The sequence below is a fragment of the Tenrec ecaudatus genome, chromosome X, assembly GCF_050624435.1.
Source record: "Tenrec ecaudatus isolate mTenEca1 chromosome X, mTenEca1.hap1, whole genome shotgun sequence".
Lineage (NCBI taxonomy): Eukaryota > Metazoa > Chordata > Mammalia > Afrosoricida > Tenrecidae > Tenrec > Tenrec ecaudatus.
Genome location: NC_134548.1, coordinates 129,109,086 through 129,115,331, shown reverse-complemented (window position 1 = coordinate 129,115,331; position 6,246 = coordinate 129,109,086). Strand labels below are relative to the sequence as shown.

The 6,246-nt window shown below is 38.3% G+C and overlaps 1 non-coding gene across 1 annotated transcript; it reads left to right on the top strand.

Moving 5' to 3' along the window:
* Positions 1 to 5,872: 5,872 nt before the first annotated feature.
* Positions 5,873 to 6,036, top strand: LOC142435102 (U1 spliceosomal RNA). Its single transcript, XR_012781249.1, has one exon. It is a non-coding gene; the product is annotated as a U1 spliceosomal RNA (small nuclear RNA).
* Positions 6,037 to 6,246: the final 210 nt, after the last annotated feature.

Genomic DNA, 6,246 nt, shown 5'->3' with positions numbered 1-6,246 from the left:
GGATGGGGATCAAAAGTCTGATCATAAAATCAGTAGAGTTTCAGGAAAGAAGAATTGGTCAATATGTATGCATTTAGCCAAGAAGTCCAGGATAAGATTTGACAATACCAATAGGATGTTCTGCTGCAACCCTTTTTTGAATCTTCTTCGGCAAAGTTTTACATGTATGTGCTATTGAAGATATTGTTAGACAATTTCCACATAATGCTGAATAATGTTTCTTGGAATGGGCACAGGCTAGAGGTCAGGTAGCTGTCTTTTCAAGGAACATTTCCAGCTTTGCATCATTTGGTATTCTGTCAATTCCTGATGCTTTGTTTTTTACCACTACCTTCAACCCAGCTTGTAATTTTTCCTTCAATGTAATTGGCTTTTGATTATATGGTAATTGTTGAAAAATCTAGGTCGCTGCACATTTTATTATAATACTGTATTTTGTCTGTTCTACCTGGCCCTTTAAGTCTTCTACTCATCAGTTATTTCTTTCTTTTTTAACAGTTTTACTGCCATATAATTCACACATCATACAATTCAGCAATTCAACCACTTTAGGAAGAGTTGTACAACCATCACCACTATTAGTTTGAGAACATTTTCTTCGTTCTTCTACTAATCATTATTAGTTCCCTATTTCCTCCTAACATCCCCCAACATCCCCCTCCCCCAAGGAATCATTAAACCAGTTACTGCCTCTATAGATTTACATATCCTGGATTTCATATACAGAAAAACAATTTTTAACAATCATTTTATTGGGGGCTCTCACAGCTCTTATAACATTCCAGACATCAAGTATATTTGTTTCAAGTACAGTTGTACACATGTTGCCATCATCATTTTCTAAACATTTACATTCTGTTTGAACCCTTTCTATATCAGCTCCTCTTTGCTCCCTCCCTCCCCCACCCTTTTGACCCCTTGATAAGCTATAAATTATTATTGTTTTCATGTCTTTTACTGACCATGCTCTCTTTTCACCCATATTTCTGCTGTTCATCCCCCTGATGGGGTGCGGTGAAATTATGCATCCAAACAATTTTTAAACTAACAAAAAACCAAAATGATACAGATAAAAACCTCAATCAAAAAGAAAGCAGAACATATTGAAAATGAGAGAAATTTTTTAAGGAATCAAAATAGAAATAAAATGATAAGGTCCTAAATTTTAACCTAACCGTAACTGCAATAAGCCACTTTCCAATTTATTCTGCATGACAGCAAAGGCTACTCTCACCCTTGGTCTATGGCCAGAGGGATTCACCAGACACAAGTATTTCCCTCTCACTTAAAAAAATTACTAACTGAAACAACTTTAAAATGGGTCAAAGGGAGATCAAACCATAAGATATTATATTTTAACCTAATTTTGTCTGTCATTATTGACTTTACAATGTCTGTCTTTGTCTGATAATAAGGTTTTTCGCATACCTGGACTATGGTCAGAGGGGATAGATACATGGGAGGCTAATACATGGGTGGATGCTGCAAATGGTTTGGGGTTTTCAATATCATCCATAGCCTTTTGCAAACCAGGTGTTCACAATTTGAGTTCCAATACCATTACATCCTTAAGATTTGGATTTAATCCTTTATAATCCTTGGATCACACAGGCTGGTATACTTTTTCTATGTGGACTTAGTTGACACTTCACTTAGATGGCTGCTCATTTAAAGAGAATCATTTAAGACTCCAGACAGTTTTTCTTCTGATAGCCAGGCACCACCTAGTTTCTTCAACACACTTTGATATAGAACCCATATATTTCATGATAGTTTTATAAGGGCGAACATCAAGCAGGTTCATGTCATAAGAAAAAAGTATTTCTTTGATTGGGGCTATATATTTTAGAGACCTAATTGTCACTTTATGTTTGAGGACAAGATCAATCATCTGCTTGAGACATCACTTCCACTACCATCAAATTAATGCTGACTTATAGTGATCCTATTGGGCAGGTTAGAGCTGTCTGCTGTGAGTTTCTGACACACTAAATGTCTATAGGAGTATAAAGTCTCATTTTTCTCCCATGGAGCTAGCTGGTGGTTTTGAACTTCTGATGCTGATCTTGTGGTTAGGAGTCTAATGCATAACTACTACACACTGATACTGTCAATGGTGTAGAATTGAAAACACTGTTAGAAAAATTAAATTATATGAGTATTGGATTTGACAATTACATTTATTGTGCCATCCTGGCCAATAGGAACATGTGTGAGGAGATTAATAGGTTTCAACTTGATTGGAGGGCAAAGAGGTGAATGACTCTGAAAGGTCCGCCCTAGTCTCTCTTGTTCTCTGCTGATCAGACCTGTATGCTGCTGCTTTAGTTAGTTCTCTGCCTCAACCTGTGTGCTACACTATCCGTGGGCCAAGCCAACCCATGGATCATGTTCCAAAAGCTTGAGGGTCCTTTGAGCCTGCTTTGTCACGCTGCTGGTGCATACACTGCTTGATCCTGAGGCTGGTGGATTCTGTTGCCTTGCATTGCTTGAGTTTGATATCCCATCAGGGCCTGCTTCACTAAGCTCCTGTTGCTGACTGTTACTGACCGACTCTGCTCTCTGCTGGCAGAATCTGCCTGTTTTGCCTGAGGGAAGACTTCCTTTTCTGCTTCCTTGACCTTGTACAGAAGCCCCTCCGTTGTTAAAGGGCTTTCAGTATATTAACTGTTTCACAGAAGTGAGTTGAACTGAGACCTCTGTACTGTTGTGTGGAGTAATTGACTGCTATATTCCTTCTCACTGTATAAAACTATAAGTGTCCTGATTTTGTTTCTCTAGAGATTGCTGCCTAACACATAGGCCCAGCTATGAGCAATAATACATGAATTATTGACTTATACAGATTTAACTCTAAAGGGACTAAACACTCTTTACACCAAAGATAGGGCTTGGTGATATAATTAAACTTGCAATAGCACTCATTCACAATGGTAGAGCCATGCCTACCAGATTAATTCTGTCGTTTCAGTACCTTTTGCTTGTATTATTTATAATGCCTGTTAGTGAGATATTCCATCATAATGAATCAAGGAGGGCATTAAAATAGTATGTATATGGTATGTACAGCCCACCATTCTTTGTGCACCTTGAAAGCAAGAGATTCAAACCAAAATCCAATGACCACCAATTCTAGGCCCTTGAGGTAGCAGTCATATACTTCTTCTCACACTAGGGAGTTTTCAGTCTTAAGTTCAAAGGCAACAGATGAGTTTGAGGTAAATCACAGTTCCCTTAGTGGGTTTGCACATCAGGTCCTTCTGGGATAGCCTATGAAGGATGTTGTGCTCCTAACAGAATGGGTTGCCAAAAGCTGCATAGAAGCTAGTTCCAAAGGGTCCAATTAGGATTGTTCTCCCCTTGGGTTCTATATAAGTATTTTAAGTGTTTTTGATCTTTTTTTTTCTAAGTAGGAGGTGTCTCCTCGCCATTTTCCTGACAGCAGAGATGTAATTGTTTTCTCTGAGGCATACATGTCCCTTCTCCCAATCTTGATTTGAATTTGCAGTAAGGTTTCCTTACCAAAGTTATAGGAGTGCCTGTTGGAATGGGGCGACCTTAGCACAGTTTTGTATGACAGTAGCTGAATGATCTTCTTCAGCTCCACACATCATGGAAAACTGGCCCCAGCTGGGGTAAGGACTCCTCTGTCGAAGCAGTTTGTAAACTGTCAATACAGAGGAGGTGATATATGTTCCATGGATGCGATACAGGTTCTCTAGCTAACTTCTTATGAGAATGGATTCAAAGATGGTCTGCCCTGCCTTCCACTTGCTGTTCATCTTATAGTAGTCACTTGTTCATCTTATAGTAGCAAACTCGTGCAATATTTTCCTGCTTGTTCTTGATTAACTTCACTCAGCAAAAAGTTTCCATATCTACATGTCATGAGGGCTTTCATAATTTCACTGATGTTTTCTTAGGTATGCATAGTATTCCATTGGGTGTATGAACCACAGTTTCCTTATCCATTTTCCTACTAATGGACATTTGGGTTGTTCCCAGCTTCTTGCTATTGTGAACTGTGCTGCCATAAACAGGAGTCTGTTCCTATTTCAGTGGGGTGTGGGCCTAGCAGAGACGTTTTTGGGTCGTATCGTCCTTCTATTGTCAGCTGCTTTAGGTATCGCCAGGTCCCTTTCCACAACGTTTGTGCATATCATCAGTTCTTTCACTGTCACTACTCTACATTTAGTTCTTTCACTGTCACTACTCTACATTTACTACACTACTCTACAATTTTGGGAGTCTTCTCTGGTATCCATTTAGGTATTTTCTGTCTTTTCAGTGACCTTTTGCTTGTATTATTTATAATGACTGTTAGTGAGTTGAATTAATTTTCTTCACCTTCCATTTGAATTTTAATACAAGCAATTCTGTTTCAAGGTGGGCCTAGCCCTGGTCGGACTGAGTTTCGGGTTTGTTCTTTCCACAGATGTGGTCAATTTGATTCTTAGGTATTCCATCTGGCAGATTCCATACAGATTATCCCAATTTCTGTCATTGTAAAAAAGTATTTGCAATGAATATGACTTTAGTTTTGCAAAAAATATATCATGTGACCTCCAATGTTATATCTTCCCCTAAGGTCATATTTTCCAACTACGAATCCTTCTTTCCAACATTGCACATCAGTTAGTCATTCAAAAGCATTGTGAGATACTAGCAGCCTACAGAATGGAAGCAGAACATTATTGGAGATAGTGCCAGATGATGGGCGCCTCAAAACTAAGGACATTCAAATTATGTCTGAGGAGGAGCCTATTTCTTGAAGCAGAATCAATCATGGGGACGTGAGTGGGGAAAGGCCGCAGGAGTGGAGCCTACAGGTTCTTCATTTGCTGATGGGGCACAACTTAAGTTAAGGAGAAACAGGTGCAAAAATCAGGTAATGATCAGAACTTGGAATAAGCAGAGTATGAATCTAGAAAAATTGGAAGTCATCAAAAATGAGACAGAATGCATAAAGATGATTATCCTGTGAATTAGTGACCTGAATTAGACTGGTATTAGCCATTTTGAATCAGAAAACCATATGATTTATTATGCCAGGAAAAAACACAATCAAGAGGAAAGGCATGGTATTCATTGTCAAAAAGGACATCGCTAAATAAATCATGAAGTACAATGCTATTTGTGATAGAATTACATGTATGTACATCCAAGGAACTCAAATCAATACAACTATTTTTCAATCTTATGCACCAACTACAAAAGCTGGTGATGAAGAAATTGAAGAATTCTACCAACAACTTCAGCTAGAAATTGATCAAACATGCAATAAAGGTGCATTTATAATTAGTGGTTATTGGAATACAAAAGTTGGAAGCAAAGAGGAAGGAATGATAATTGCAAAATATGGTCTTCAGGGGCCTGATGACATGGCGGTTGTGCCCAGGGCTGATAACTAACTTATGTGTTCTTGGTGATAGAAATGAATCTGGAGATCACATGTTAGAATCTGAAAAACCAATGACTTGTTCATAGCAAATATTGTTCTCCAATAACACAAAAGTTGACTTTTCGCATAGACTTTCCCAGCTGGAATACATAGAAATCAAAATGACTACTGTGGGAAGACATGATGGAGAAATTCAATATCAGCAGATAAAACCAGACCAGGGGCCAACTGTGGAACTGACCATCAATTGCTCATATGTAAGTTCAGGATACGGCTAAAAGAAATTAAAACAAGTAAAAGAGAGCCAAAATGTGATCTTCAGTCTATCCCACCTGGATTTTGAAACATCTCAAGAAAAATTTTGGTGCACTGAACACTAAATGGCATGACGAAAGCAAAAGGTCATTAAAAAGACAACAAAGAAAGAAAAGATCAAAGTGTATGTCAGAAGTGATTTTGAAACTTGCTTTTATACTTACCCGGCAGGAGAGATACCATGATCGCGAAGATGGTTTTCCCAGGGCGAGACTTATCCATTGTGTTCTGTATGTGCTGACCCCTGCAATTTCCCCAAATGTGGGAAACTCAACTGCATCATTCGTGGTAGTGGGGGACTGCGTTCGCGCTCTCCCCTATTACAAAAAGGAAATAAAGAAACTTGATCTTAATGAAAGAGAAGCTAAAAGCAAATAAGAGACGGATGAAGTTAAAGAACTGATTAGAAATGTGTAAGGGTCAGCTTGAAAAGACAAAGACAAATACCATGAATTGTGCAAAGATTTTGAATTCGAAAAACAAAAGGTAAGAACACAACATATCTTAAACTGAAAGAACTCAAAAAATCT